Genomic DNA, 16944 nt, shown 5'->3' on the forward strand with positions numbered 1-16944 from the left:
AAGCAGGGAAGATGTCTGGACAAGGAATCACACCAAACAAGGAGCAGAATGACACGTTGCAACAGCTAGGTGCCAATAGAACACTTTTATTTGGTATCAGTCCCTGCTACCCCAGCATTTCCTGGTACATCAGCAGTGCCCTAACCTAGACTCAATGAGAAAAGGCCGCATGAGGTTCCTTGTACTGAAGTTCAGCAGGGGGCTGACCCAGGGTCAATCTCTCACAACAGGGTAGACATAACAAAAAGCAGGGAAACTCAAGACAGACACCTATTAGGATCAGTTGTACCCAGTTAGATCCTTGTACACACACACATTCCTGATCATCCTCTGGGCTGCAAGATACACCTTCTCCCCTTGGGTAAATTCCTCCTGAATTGTCTCCTCAGACAATTTCACAAAGCATTATCTGCAAAACCTTTGGCTTCATATATCTAAATGAAGTGTGTACTGTAATTCTTCCCCTAAGAATCTCTAGGGTATTCTTAATCAGCTGAATTTCACATGGTATAACTACGTAATGTGATCCAATTTAGCAAGGAACCAAAGATTAATGATTCAGACAAATAAAACCATTTATCTGTGTTTGGGGAAATTAATGATTTAAGGCAACAAAACACTGCTGCAAGAAATATTTTCTCTGTATTCATTATATATACTGCCAGAGCTATAATAGGTAACGCTAACAATCATAAATGGTCACAACTTCACAAATGGAGTCCCCTAAAATAGCCATAAATTGTGATTATTCCAGGAATAACAGTCCCCTGATCTCTTAAAGCACAGAGCCCTCAGTTGTAATCTTTCCAATCACTCTAACCTTCTACCATTTGTTCTAGTTGCTCTCACCTAAAAGCTTTTATAGAAATAAAGAAGTATTACATGGACTCCTGTGGCCTATTGCTGTCCAAGGGCACTTCTGTCGCTCTTTTTAGGTGGAATTCACATACCAGCAGATTCAGGTTGTGCAATTGAAATTCATTTGGAACTCTTGTACAACATACCCACTGTATACTCAGAGGGTTTTCGGTATCTCATGAATTTATTCTGATATTTAAGGGCTTCTCCAGATGACCTTATTGAGCAGTCATTCTGATTTGCTTGCCCAAAATGTATGCAGAGGTGAGGCTATGTCCAGCTTTTATTAAGTATTTGTTCTGATATACAACAAGGATTTGTCCTGGGTGGAATCTACCCACATATAAAAAACACTGTGAAAATGCTTTTTAGAAAAACATTTTGAAAAATATATTGAATTTGCCATAGCTCACCATCGCCATCTAGTGTCACATTCGTATACTGCACTTTACAACACACTTAAAACGTTTTGTTTGCAGCTGTATAGCTGAGTCCCTGGTTTCCTTGTTCGGCGTTTATGCATTCTCTTTTAAATCATTTGTTCATTCCACGCTTTTCAATGCCTTTCCCCATCACTTTCCAAACCGTAAAAAGGCAAGTTTCTTTTTTTTTTAGTGGATTTGTTGCATAGGAGCTGTAAACCACTTTAATTGCGCAGCTCTATATTTCACAGTATGTGCTTGAATCCCGCCTTCAGAGAGTCTGGAGACACCCTAAAAGATTCTCTACATTTGATTCTACAGGTTTGCTGTTTAATTTTGCTCATCTGTAAGGAGACCAGCAACACCTCCATCTCAAGTGGCACATGTGGGCAACCTGCTACCCTCAGAGGCCCTCAGTGTGGCCTATACATTTGCCGCTGAAATATTCTGCCTTTTTGCCAGATTTACACCCCTTCAAGTCTCTGTGCCATAATCCCCATGCAAACTGTGGTCCTTCCAGCCTCTCAAACTGATAGGCTGAGTGAAATGTGATTGTGATGGGGAGGGTGGCAGGCAGGCAGGACCAGCCCTGTATGTTATTTTCCACATGCAAATCATGCTCCCTCTAGCCTGCAAGGAGGGTTGGGGGGGGGGTTGTTATGTGACTGCAATTTGTGTCTCTGGCTATGTCCACCAGCACACAAAGGCTCTCAGGTGCAAAAAAGGTTGCTTTCCCATCATAGAAGCCCACGAGAATTATTTCATTCAATACATTGTGTAATCAGATACCATGGCATTCTGAGACACAAACATTCCTTTTATAATGGAATTCACAGCAAGTGTTTTTGCAGTAAAACAATAACATGAAATAGACCCTCAACCAATCATTTCCCTATTTTATCCTGACCCTCTCATGCAGCTCTGAAAAGAAGTCACATTTTCAAAAAATCACATCAGTATGTTTGAATATTTGATTAACAGGAGGAAGACTACATGCAATATCCCACACATCTTATACTAGGTAGCTTTTGTGAATGCCCCATGCAGCTGCTGCAAGATCAAGAAACAATGGCAATTATTTCTTTGAATTGGTCTGAAACACTCTTCTGTGCCCGCTAAGCTCATCTATATTATTGCACTGCTATTTAATACCACGCATTTCCTGAATCTACAACAATCTGTCACTTAAAAAACAAACCCTACAATGTAATTTCTCTCTCCTTATTTTAGGGGATTTCATATTTCTTTCTCTCCCCTCCCCCTTATTATTTTTCCGTGTTTTAGCAGCTGCATCACAGTGATGATAATTGTTAGTTCCTCTTTCTGGATTTCTTATTCAAATTCATTTCAAACTGGTTCTGTTTCATCCTTTCTAGACAAACCCCAAGTTTCCTTAACTGCTCTGTTCACAGAGAGGGTAAAACATGAAGTGCGTAGATGAATTGAACAGTGTTGGGTCTGGATGTCACTGCATGTCTGACTCAGCTGTGCTAGAGTGCTGCTGAATAAATGATAAGTTCCTGCATTCATATTTATTACTTGAACAATATTGATTGCTTCCTTTTTGTTTGTGAAGGAATTCATTTTGATTCATAATGCATTACTCTTTTGTCCTAGAGCAGCGGTGGAGGATCTGGCCCTAAGGAGGCCCAAGAGACCTACCCATCTGGCCTGCAAGGCCATTTCAAACAAACCATAGCCACCTGCCCTGCACCTGACATCATCTATGGAATTGTGTGGGGCAGGTAAAGATGTGGCTCCCTGCCCAAAGCGGAGTTTGCAGGCCCACCCTGCCACACTGGTGGAGCCCTGTACCTTTTCAGGCACCTCCAACCAGCTGATCAGTGGCACAGCAAATCATCTGTGCCTTTACTCACACTGTTTGATTTCAAACCATTGCAGGCAAAGAAAATCTGGTCGCCTGAGGCCATTGTGTATCAAGGTGATTGACAGGTTGGCATGCAGTGGGCACATATGAATCCAGCCTGCCAGCCAGATCCATTCCCACACCCCTGCTCTAAAGCTTGGCCTTTGTAATCACAGTTCACATAAAACTGACAGGAATCATACCAAAGTTCTTTACTACAGTTAATTCTCCCTTGTGCTGCCCTCCATCACCACCACAACTTCTCTGGCCTGATCATGAACTTGTGGATCCTACAAATGTAAACACAAGAGTCGGTCTCAGATCAGCAGTAACTCACAAGGTGCCAGTGAAGTGAACTCTTTATTCAAAGAAACAAAACAATTCGGACATAGTGAGCACAGCAACTCTTCCCAGTAAGTCTGGCTGCAATGAGGCAGGTGCAAGGTCCTTGCCTTCCTACAGCTCTGTAAGTCTCCTCCTCACCTGGGTCCTTTCCAAGCAACCTGAGACTTCTTTGCCCTATTTGTCTTTGCTTTGCCCTCTTCATACCTCTGTGGGTTTTAGGAGACCAGCAGGGAGAGGAGGTGGTCACAGCAGGAGGGGGAGACTCATTGGCTTCTTCAGCAGACTGCCTCATCTCTGCCTCTTGGCTTTACCTCCTCCCAGCCTCTGCTTCCACTTCTGATTCTAGACTGCTCTCCACCACAGCCTCTTTCTGCTCACTAAACCCTGATACCTCTCCATTATCCAGCACCTCTTCCTCCCAGTCTACTCCCTCTTCTCCCCCTGACCACTTATTGTCATCCCAGCTCCAATCCCCTCGCTCCGAGCCTTCTTCCCCTGGGAGTTCTCCAGCTGGTGCCTCCTACCACTCCTCTGCATCAAGCCAGTCCATGACACATACACATGAAAGCTAGAACAGTATAGTGGGTTCAGGTTCTTGTTCTGCTGTGGACAAATCTTTGGGCATATTGATGTCTTTCAGATTAATTTCCCCATCTGTAAAATGAGGGCAATAGTGGCACACCACTTGATGGGCTTTTTTATTTCGCTACGATAAGAAAATGATGTTGCACATTAAAAGAGTTGAGCAACTTGTTTAAAATAATGTGCATTGGTCTTTTTCTGATAATGGCTATTTCTAGCGGGTCACTATTCCTAGAGTGCTCAGTGAATGGTATACCAAATAAATCAATTCTATTGATTTGAATGAAATATTAATGTGATGATGGCATGCTTCAGTAACACAAGAACTTGTGTTCCAATTTGACATTCTTTTCCTGCGTCCTCTGCAACTGACTCTCCAGTAAATAGCAGGCTGCCTGGCTCTGTGTTTATTTAAAAGTGGTATTGGGTATCTTCAAAACTGAATGGAAAAGACTACACAGAAAGCTCCATGTGCGCATGGATGTCCTGTAAACACACTGATAATGATGGAAGGTCAACAACAGGGTGGGAACCTGCGGCTTTCCATGTGTTTTTGGACTCCATCTCCTCCAGCCAACATAGCCAATGGTCAAGGCTGGCAGAAGTTGCTGTCCAGCAACAGGTGTGTAGCTATGGGTTCCCCAACCCTGATCTACAATGTGATTGGTAATACCTCCGGTTGTGGAGGTATTACCTCCGGTTGCGGACAGGATCCATTCCAGAGCTCTGACAGTATCCCGAGGTTTCTGCAACCGGAGAGACCGCTTCTGTGCATGTGCACAGCACAGTAGAGCGCTTCTGCGCATGCGTGCGCAGCGAAACACTTCTGGGTTAGCCACTTTCGCAACCCGAAGTTTACGTTACCCAAGGGTAACGTAAGCCGAGGTGCTACTGTATTGTTTTAGAAAGGATCCCATTGCTTGCTTTGGCCATGTGGTTTGTTGAAAACTGGGTTGCTTTATTCTAAATAGCTTTATTCTAAATGAGAGTATGATCTAAACCAAGGTGCATAGTTCATCTTGACATATAATTCAGATTCAATAAGCTCTGCTAGCTCAGTATATTTGCCTGGTGACAAATCATTTGAAATGTTCAGCATTTGTTTTATACAGGATCATCACACTATTCACAGGAATTTATCTTCAGTCTATTTCAGCTGATACAGAGAATGAAATACAAAATATTGTGTTCATCTCTGATTAAAAGAAACCAGACACTAGTGCTGCTCATGAATACACCCAACTGTTCCAAATGCACCTCCTTTAGCAATTTAGCATACAAGATGCAACTATATGGTGTATTTCTTCTTTGAATCAAGCAAATATCTCCCCCTGCCCTCAGTTATCATTGTTTTAGTACTATTCATGTGAGAATTCTGTGCATTCTTATCTGCAAATGTACTTTCAGAGACCACATCTCAAGGCAGACAAAAACCTTAACCTGCAGCTAGTGCAGATGTTTCTGCTGCATATCACACATTTGACAAGGATTTAGCTCTCCTGCTACAGTGAGAAAATTGCATCTCTCCTCTAACTCAGAGATAGACCCCTTAGTAGACTACTTTAGGAAATTGCTGTTCAAATACTATCTTCAACACCCATCCTTAGGCTGTGATCTCTAAGCACTCTTGCTTGGTGATAAATTTCACTGAAACCAATGACAAATTTCTTCCTCAGCTTAGATAGTTTGCATGTAAAGGCAAACTTACCTAATTCACACTTTCCAAAACACAGCCATCTTTTAAAATTCACACTTCTGAGAATTTTGCAGTACAGCACTCGAATCAAGTAATGTGTACAGAAATGGATATACTAGCGTAAAGTGACTATAAATGCATACATTAGTGAAAATAGCATATAAAAATGCATTATATTGGAGAAAAGTACTTGCAAAAAATGTGTATATTAGTCAAAAAGGCATGCAAAAATGTTTTTATCAGGAGAAATTTGCACTAAAATGCTGATGAATGTTCATGTGCATGTGGTTTTTTCATGCAGACATTGCTAGAGCTGTGTGGGGCTGGCACATATGGAAACAGTTCCAATACCACTGTCCTTATCGAACTATCTCTTCATTGTCCAAAAAAAGATGAAAATAAACTGCCTGCTCAGTTTCACATCATATTTTTGACAAGCTTAGTTGCCTATTATAAAAAGACTTGCTGCTTACTGGACTCTAATGGAAGGGGGAAATCCTTTGCTCTTTGGATAGACTACAGGGTGGTTATTGTAGGCTGCTTTGCAATGACTGATTAAAATCTCTCCATCTGCCAAGTGTGCATGGAGCTGCAAACTTCATGGGCTGCAGATTAGGTTACACAAATATCACAAATATTAAATCACTAAAAAAGCCAACCAACCAAAGAAATTATTGAACTCGATAAAATTATAATGAACAAATAATTCTAGAAAATACATAAAATTAATTACAGTCAAACTGTTGTGGACTGCCAGCACTAGGACTGTTATACTAAATTTTGGTATTTGTTTTTTCATTTTCCATATTACCAGATGAAGAAAAGCTTCCAGCCAAGGCCAGTCATATTCCTCTGTGTTTGTAAAATAAAACCAAATTGTGCCACACACTCAAAAACAAGTCATATCTATGCCAGCCCAGCATCGCCTTAAACTTGCGTATCAATTTCTCAAGTAATGTTACCTCTCAGATCTGGTGCCAGGAATCTATAATCACTCTATGGAGGTCACACCAGGCCTATGCCACCAGCGCTCTGTTTGCTTATAACAAAAGGTTTATCAGCTCCCAAATTAACAGGTCTCTGTCCTGCCCTAAAAAATAAATAGAGCCAGTTGCAGAGAGGGTTGTATTATAGTCTGCCTTGCAATAGCGGTAATTCCATTAAAAACCCATTTCTGTCCCCACCACATGTGAAGATATGTTCCAATAACCTGATGCCCTCTTCAACATAGTGGAGAGGATCTTGGGCTGATAACAGATTAGGTAATGTTTACCATACCACTACAAACTTTTCTTGGTGGCTACTTGCCAGGGCTTGTCAAAAGCTGCCTGATCACATGAGGCGACAAACTCATGAAGTAGTAACAGCTATGGAGCGATTTAAAGCAACCCTCATGGTATTTATATTGTGCAAACCAGCCCTTAGTCAATGTGGTGTTTTCTTATATCTACATAAGGATAACGTCTAAAATGTTGGTTGAGAATCTCATCAAGGTTCAGGAAGCTATTTCTCCAAAAAACTACTTTTATAAAAATCACTATGCATAAAAAGAAAAGCCGTAGGCAATCTACTTTAGTTCATTTTCACTTGATGAATGCATTCTTTTAAGAAATGGTGCAATGTTTGATACATCTTTCAGGACAGGTTCAGCAGAGTGTGTGTGCACATAATACTTTCTAGCAGATGCCGCACAGTTAGCTCTTGCAGAGTCCACTATTCCATCTAATTTCTGAGTCACAGATGACTTTGCAGCCAATCTATTTTTACTATTCCCTGACAGAGAGCTATCTATACTGATGTATAACACCATTTATATAAACAGGCTATTTCCACAGCAGGTATCCGAGCAGATTCAAATGGATCATTTTTCAAAAAGTGTTTCTTTATAAATGCCCTGCTTTCCATTGCGCTTAGACCAATACAAAGGCCTGAAAGAGATTGTATCAGCATTACAATTCTTGTTTGGTTAAACGTGTGTCATTAAATAGAGAGCCAAAGGAAGGTACATTCTCAAGAACCAGCATCTATGTTTATCTAGGTGCAAATTAATGCAGGAACAGCGGTATTTATGCAGCAAATACAATGTGAATAGTGGAGTTTAAAATTACAGTAATTTTGTATTTATGCGGACAAAAATGGCTCTGGGTTGTCTCAAAGTAATCTCATGCCACATGTCCTCAGTAAACAAACACATGCCAAAAATACTATCCATCTGTAGATGGGTGGAAAACTAATGATCTTTCTCATCCACCTACCAGTGGGTCAGCATCTTACATAGTGGGTGTTGGTCACATCTCTGTTGAATAGAGATTAAAACTATTCCAGGATGGCTGGAACTAACACTGCTTGGGCCATGTGGGTGTTAGTTCCTATGAGCTTCTTGTTGCAGTGTTCATTGTTGCATTCTCAGATGATTCCCTTGCAAAGCAAACAAGCAAGCAACTTGTTCTTCTCACACAGACATCATTATAGGCATGTTGGGTGAAGTGCTATTAGCAGTGAGTTAGATGAATATTAAGTTAATTGAATTTAGGTGTCACTGAAATGAATGGGGCAAGTTTGAACAGTGGAACAGATTCCCTTGGGAGGTTGTGGACTTTCCTTCATTGGAGGTTTTTAAGCAGGGGTTTGATGAGATTCCTGCATTTCAGGGGGTTGGACTAGATGACCCTTGGGGTCCCTTCCAACCCCTTGATTCTATCATTCTAAGTTAGTTCCCATTGAAATGAATGGGACTTCTAATTTGTAAGTCCAACTAAATCCAGGTCAGTATCTCTTTGGCACCATTGTCCATGCAGCAAGAATTATTTTCCTGAGAGATCTGCCACATGTACAGTTCCTCCCAGCCATCGTCAATTGAACCTGCGGACTACTGTAACTGGAATGGCAGTTTTTCTTCTATACATAGCCCTGGGAATTTTCCAAAATGAAAGGGTAGCAGTTTGTAGGCTACTGCTATTTGGGCTACCAGTACATTAAAACCCTTATCTACATATGCTCTGCTAGCTGTAGCAGTAGGTTCTCCTGGTCTCCTGCTGTTATGCAGGAGGTGCTATAAGCTTCTCTTAGCAATACATTTGTGCTGTGTTTAGCTGAGATCATGAGATAGATTAAATGATGTCACCAGTGGAGGAGGGTCCACTTGGGCTAGTGGGACACAGCCCATCCAAAGAGAATGTCAAGCAGTGTGGTGTAGTGGTTAGAGTGTTGACCTGGGAGACCAGGATTCAAGTCTCCACTGAGCCATAAAGCTCAATTGTTGACTTTAAGTCTCTTAGCTTAACCTATGGACCTCACAGGATTATTGTGAGAACAAAAGGGGGAGGAGGAGAAATGTGTGCGCCACCTTGACCTCCTTGGAGGAAAGGGGGGAATATAAGTGTAAAAATGAATGAAGCTATTTTAAAAAACAAATTCCACCCCAAATCTCAAAGCCACATGCTCTTTCAACACACATTTTACACTTCTTTTTGGACTCAGAGACACTCTGCAAATATTTCTGTCCGAACCCAATAGCTATGGCAGAGAATGTGGGGTGCGAGGATGTGAGACTTGTTCTAGGATAATGTGGATAGAAGTGGCCAAGGGTGTATACCCACAGCATTTGCACAGAATTCAACATGTGCTCACATGCCCCAAATGGTTGGCAACCACTACACTGATGTCTGGGGATAACTGCCTGTCCTGCCTGTCTTCTTTTTCCATTTATTGTATTACTCAAGGGGTCTTACCCAGTGCTATTTTTCTAGAAAAAGAAGTGTTGGAACTCACCATGAACGCCTCCCTTGTTCTCTTATAATGGCAATGGTGCCCACCTGAGAGGTACCATAACTGAGTACTGGTATGTTCTGGCTGAAAAAAAGCCCTGGTCTAACCACCACCCTGAATCATCCATGCCTAGTCACAGGAGCAAAATGGCAAATGTCTCCCTTTCTCAAAGACAACAGTTCCAAAACCACTACAATAGTCTCAGCTATTCTGCGCTATCTACACAAGTGGGAAAGAACTAAGCAGTCACACCAGTAATTGACAGTCATTCTTTATGTGTTGCTACCTGGCAAATGATTGTTTAGGGTCAGATCTAAGGGCAGTTGTGTCACTGTGGTGTCACAGTTTGTGGTAATGTGCTGACATCATCATGAGTCAGTCCAAGACACTAGACCAGCAAAGTCATGACGGTGGACACTACTGTATCAGCACTAGTTCCCATTTTGAGATAAGGAACTTTGTTATCTAAATCATTAGTAACACTGAAACAAAGGCACCATCAGCACTATACATTTAAAGCTGTAATGGCTTCCCCCAAAGAATGCTGGGAAATGTAGTTTGCTAAAGATGTTGAGCGTTGTTAGGAGACCCTTATTTGCCTGACAGAGCTGAAGTTCCCCAACTTCCCTGGGAAGAGGGACTGGTTGTTATAGTACTATGGAAATGGTAGGTTTGGGAGGGGAATAGGAGAAGAAAAACTATTATTATTATTATCATCATCATCATCATAATCAACAACAACATCATCAAAATTCACCTTTCACCCAAAGATCACAAGACAGTGGCCATCAGCAGGACAGAATGGATTTAGCCACTTGCTATGTGAAAGTTTGGGGACGTGGGTGGCACTGTGGGTTAAACCACAGAGCCTAGGACTTGCCGATCAGAAGGTCGGCGGTTCAAATCCCCGCGACAGGGTGAGCTCCCGTTGCTCGGTCCCTGCTCCTGCCCACCTAGCAGTTCGAAAGCACAAAGTGCAAGTAGATAAATAGGTACCGCTCCGGCGGGAAGGTAAATGGTGTTTCCGTGTGCTGCTCTGGTTCGCCAGAAGTGGCTTAGTCATGCTGGCCACATGACCGAGAAGCTGTACGCCAGCTCCCTCGGCCAATAAAGCGAGATGAGCGCCGCAACCCCAGAGTTGGTCACGACTGGACCTAATGGTCAGGGGTCCCTTTACCTTTACCTTTATGTGAAAGTTGTTCTTTGGCAACTGACACTTTGCCCATTTGTGCTTAACAACACAGTAATTCTGAGTCATGATGCTCATCACCAGAAGTATTCTAATGATGAGTTGTCATGAATAATCTTCATAACAAATGCATGCATATTCTTCCCATTATCCACAATCAAAATTATGCCCAGCAGGTTAAACAGATTGTGATTCTATGAGACTGGCCCTAATTAGTGGGGAGGAGCTTAGGCTTTAAAACCTGGGAACCATTAGAACCAAAATTTTGGGAGCTATCAAAGAAGAGTCCTTGGGATTAAAGATTCACACCATGCCTGCTGTTAATTCTGGACAGTCTTTCTTTCCATCATTGCCAAGGATATACAAATGCCCAGCTCATAAACTCAAGGTTGCATGCTGATTATTTTGAGATCATCCAGACAAGAAAATGGAAGATTGGGCCAAAATGGGAATAGGCATATTTTTACGGTAGGTTTAGATATCATTTCTGTATGGCATACATGTTTGTGACACAGTATAAAGTACCCAAGAAGCTAGCTAGACCTGTTCAGAAAACCAGCAGATTAGATAATCCGGAGGCCCTATGTTAAGTGGACCAAAGGTGAAATAGATGAAGCTTTGGGTGTAGCCTGGTTCACAGGCGTTGGTAATTGCAGCCTATGGATCCAAGGTGTTATATTTAATGCTGTAAATATTACACAAGGGGTAAAACTATGGACAAAGGAGTATTAAGACAAGCTTAGAAAAGACTTGACCTTGGTAAATAGCAATCTTACAAAGGATGAGAAATACTTTGGAAACCTTCTTATGATTTTTACACTACTTATAATTATAAAAATTACCACTCGGAACAGGTGATGGAAAATAAAGCAGTAAATTAAGACAAAATGTACCAGCAGAGATTTCATTATCTAGTGATGATATATCTGTAGCATGAGCCCATGAGACTGACATGTTCATTTTTCATTAAATACTTTGATTTATTATATTTATATCCTACTTTTCTTCAAGGCGCTCAAGGTGGCATACATGGTTCTCCCTCTTTCCATTTTATCCTACCAAGCCCAGGTTAGGCTGAGAGCCAAAGGCCTCCCAATGAGCTTCATGGCTGAGTGAGGATTTGGACCTGGTCTCCTGGTTGTGGGGAAGGCACTGTTTTCTCCTTGCTTTTCTTTCCCCAAATTTGAATCTGAACTTGCAAGGGGTACAGTTATGGATTACTATGGGGAAACCTAGGTTCTACCTTCTGTAGGACAAGGAGAAGTATCATAAGAAATGCAAATAGAATTCTATGGGGGCTAAATGCCAATATCTGCATGTGCCTGTTCACTCATCCCTTTAGCCACAGGGGCATCCATTCCACAGAAGTTAGAAACATCTCTCAATCAGTATTGGTAGAATGGCAGAAATACAGATTGGAGTAAGGAAGATCAAATAATGTTTCACTAGTGTAGAGAGCTACCTCATCCTTCAATCCTAACAGCGAGTCAATAGTGGGTTTCTAATCCTATATCCTGTGGATAAGAGGAGAGTTAAATAAGATGTGCCTTGTGTTTGGAACTGCAATCCATATGTGTACAAAAAAACTGGAGGCTTTAATGTTCACAACTGTACCATATTAAAAAGAAGTCTCATGAAGCAAATAATATTTATAAAAAACCCACTAAACTGATACAGTACTACAGAAAGCAAGATTCCCCCATTCCAGAATTGATAAGTATTCATTATGTTGTGATGAATATAAGACGTAAACACAATCCTATACAAGTCTACTCAGAAGCAAGGCCCACTGAGTTCAAAGAGTCAAGTGTGTATATATAGGCTTACAGCCCAAGAAGTGGTTTTTTCTTTCTTTGAAGGGCAATCTGAATAGTTTAATTTTAGAAAAGTCTCCCTAGAACAGACCAAGGAGCACAGAATCTGGTTTGTATTAAAACCAAAGTGAAAGGATTCATTTAGAGGATGCTACTATGAGCTGTGGAACCTCAGCCTATATTCTACTATACAGATAGGATCTGGTGTCAAGACCAGTGGCGTAGCGTGGGGGGTGCAGGGGGGGCCGGCCGCACCGGGCGCAACATCTGGGGTTAGGGCAAATCCACGGGTTAGGGGGCGCAAATCCACGGGTTAGGGGGCGCAAATCCACGGGTTAGGGGGCGCAAATTACTTGCTTTGCCCCGGGTGCTGACCACCCACGCTACGCCACTGGTCAAGACTCCTGTCAAAACTGCCATAAAAGGATCTGTAGTCTCAGGAACGTCCCTATCCTTTGGCAGAGTGAGTCATCTGCTTCAGGTAGCAGATGCTGGGAAGCAGCGGTGATATTACAAGAAAGAGCTGTGTGTGCAAAAATGTCTGCCTGTACCCCCTAAGCTAGCTTCCTGCTCTCATATACAGCTGAGGATACTGTCTTGTTGCACAAGGGTGGAGTTGAGACAAGGAAAATGAAAGGATGAGTTCTAGGCTGACTTTTCCCCTTCCTTTGGACCACCAAAACTGTACAAAGGATCTAATCTTTCTGAATGGCAAGCAGAATGCTGTAGTCTCTCTCTGCTCACATCTCACACAGGAACTCTGCTGTAGTGTGAAACCTCTATCTGTGCCACACCAAGGATATGACTCATCCCAGCTGGGTGTCAGGAGGGATACTGTCATTTCTAAGGCTTTGGGCCTGGGGTAGAAAATATTTTTCAGCCTGAGGGCCGTATCCCTTCATAGGGAACTTTGTGGGGCCCACATATCAGTTGTGGCCAGAGGCAAAAAGTGGGTGGAACAGTAGATGCGACTCTTGCCTTGTACAATAGGCTATATTTAATCTATGCAAAATCCTGAGGTTTCTACATGCACGTCACCATCTATGCATGTAAGATGCATGATCATCGTTCAACAGCACATTCCAGCCAGGCAAATGCGCACAAGGAGAAAGTGGAGCAGGCCAGCAAGAGGTGTAGAAGGGAAGAGAGTTTGCAGGGGCATTTGGCTCCTGAACCTGAGGTTCCCTACCCCCGTTTTGGACTGCCAGTTTTTCTCTCTTGGGAGTTCTGAAATATTATCCCAACTAATAGGCAGGATACTGGTTTGTATTTATCTAAAATAGTTCTATCCTGCCTTCCAGCAGAAGCTTTCAAGGTGACTGTGAGGTTTTTACATTTACAGTGGTACCTCGGGTTAAGAACTTAATTCGTTCTGGAAGTCCGTTCTTAACCTGAAACTGTTCTTAACCTGAGGTACCACTTTAGCTAATGGGGCCTCCCGCTGCCGCCGCGGCCACACAATTTCTGTTCTCATCCTAAAGCAAAGTTCTTAACCTGAGGTACTATTTCTGGGTTAGCGGAGTCTGTAAACTGAAGTGTCTGTAACTCAAGGTCTGTAACTGTATGTTGCAGTTGCAATCTGGAAATCATTTTCACTAGCCTCAGTTATTAGCATAATAAAGTAGATGCATGTAGCCTTCCTTCCCTTGGCAGAGATATTATTATTATTATTATTATTATTATTATTATTATTATTATTATCCAAGCTGTACTACTGCCAAGCTGTATTATTATTATTATCCAAGCTGTACTACTAGAAAGTCACGTTCCTAGCTTGTGAAATGTACTGCCAGCTTGTGGAATGATAAGGAATTATATTATGGAGGAAGGTATGACAGATGCCCTCATTGAAATTGGGTGCTGGGCAACATAACCAATACTTGGGATGCATTCATAGATAAAACACTTTCTGTTATTATACAGTAGCGGTCTCTTATTAACTATTTGTGGTAGGATTTAAGATTAACCGCTGCAAGGTAATATATTTCTTTGAAGGCTGCCTATGTGGTCCACTCATGCCCCACCCAAAGGTTCAGAGTATGAAGAGCCACTACTGGAACAAAACTGTATGTTTAGTTAATTGCACTCTGTGGGCGTTTAACATATGATGGTTTCACATGTGAGGAACAAAATATATTTAAAGATGCAAACACTTTACTGAGAAACTTTTGATCAAACGAGGCCTTGCATTGATTTTTCCCACCTAGAATGGCTATTAGTGTTCTAAGCAGGAGCACCCACTCAGCCCCTTCTAGGATTTAACCACCCCTCAGGGAATCAAAACCAAGTTACCCTGCCTGATTAATCCCACTCAGATATGGACTGACTGTGGGCAGACAAACAGTCTCTATCTGAAGCCCACAAAGGCCTCCTGTCACAGCCCCAATTTTTAAAGGTCCCCCCCCCATTGCCTTTTTAAATCTGCATTTTATTTGTTTTGGAGGTTGTAGGTGGTTTGCCTCTTTTGGAAGGGGTTTGTGTCTGGTTTTGGCACAAATTCTTCTGTAAAATTGGTATTTTGTGGTACCATTGGTAGTTTCTTAGATTTCCAAATGTGCCCAATGGCCCAAAGAGCACATGCTTTCCATGCAAAAGTTCCAAGCTCAATCTCTGGCAAATTTCTGTAAGGCTAGAGAAGACTTGGGTCTGAAAGCCTCTCAAGTCACTGTGAAGTCAGTGTGGACTAAGGAAGGGCAAATCTTTCAATTTCAGTTTTTGGATTCCCCCCCCCCCAAAAAAAAGTTCAGTTCTCCACATTTCCACATCATTTCAGAAAGTGCAAATTCAATTTGCAAATTAAATGAAAACTGATTTCTTTCACATCTCTAAAGTGGACAATACTGAAATAGATGAATCAGTGATATAACTTAGTACAGGGGTCAGTAAAGTTTTCGTGACTTGGGCCGTTTCAAGGTCCCGCAGATGCTGCAGTGAGCCGGAGTGTGCGCATGCATGCGCAAACGCTATTCCGGCGCTCCTTCCAGCACGGACAAGGCATGTACAGCTTCCCATTGGCTGCAGGAGCTTCCTGCAGCCAATGGGAAGCCGGCCAGCATTGCGGAAGGCAGTCCCCGCTCTGTTCCGCACTGGTTTAGCATGGCACATGGGAGCCAACCGAGTGGGCGGCAGGGGTCCCCGAGCGGGTGGCGAGGGTCCATGGGCCAGGTAAATGACCCTCATGGGCCACTTGTGGTCCATAGGCCTTAGGTTGCCGACCCCTGACTTAGTATAATACAGCTTCCTGTATGTCTATGGTTTAAATTACATAGATTATATTTGGGGTCTGAAAGAGTGGGAAGAATGGTGAAACACTGCAGAAGGTGTGGTGAAGTTATTGTCACTTCCTTTCCATATGAAACCCTCTAAGGAGACTGAAAAATGAGGATCTTCTATACTACTTCTCTATCGTGAATGATAAGTGCTTTTGTCCAATTTAAATAGCTGTCCTCAAACACGTTTGTGCACAGCAAATACAATGCTAATTCCATTATATTTCACAACTTCAGCAGAGAACAAATCCAAGTGAGCTCACTGCATAGGCAGAGACCGCACACAATTGATTTCCACAATTAGAGCTGTCAAGCCTTTGTTTTCAAGTGGACATATATCAATTTTCATGTGAATCACGGGACTGAAGCCAGTGATTATCAGTGGTGAATAAGAATCATGTGTTTATGAAACCGAGCAAGCAAGTTTTACACAGTTTGGACAACTGATAGCATTGTGCTTTGTGAACAAATGTGAGGCAATGAAGAGAATAAATTCACTTTGATGTGTGGGGTACATGGCTGATTTTAAAAAGTACTCCATATGTAACACTTAGAACTAAGATGCTACATGGACTACCAGTATTTTTAATGACAAGCACAATCAGCACATTAAATGGGAGGGATTTATATGATGGTTGGAATTGAAGCCATGTGCAAATATTAGTCATGCTTTGTTGAGTTGTACTAGTAGTGATGAGCACTAGCCTTCAAAGTACTTTGTATATGATTAACCTCTAAATACCACCTACAAAGTAACTATTATCACATGGCATCCCTACACTAGTTACATGAGAAAAACATATGATACAATTGCTTGAGGCAATGGTGCAACTCTCAAATCATTTTTTTAAGTGACCGAGCAACTGATTTTCTTTGTTGCTGTTCAGAAAACAAGTATTGTGTTGTTCTTTGTCCAGGTCCTGACATTCCTTTTTAGCAGCTTATGCCACATTTGTTCACATCATGAGCTGCTCACTACCTAGCGACCTACCTGCAAAATTATTTCATCTTTTTCCCCTCACAATTTTCATTTACGGTGTGAGAACTTTGGCTTACATCTAATACAGGGCCTACTGGATGAGGACTGTGTTCTGTGTGATTTTGTTCCAAGCTGGCTCATAGTTAAAACTTTGA

Source organism: Podarcis muralis, chromosome 9 (genome assembly GCF_964188315.1).
Source record: "Podarcis muralis chromosome 9, rPodMur119.hap1.1, whole genome shotgun sequence".
Taxonomy (NCBI): domain Eukaryota; kingdom Metazoa; phylum Chordata; class Lepidosauria; order Squamata; family Lacertidae; genus Podarcis; species Podarcis muralis.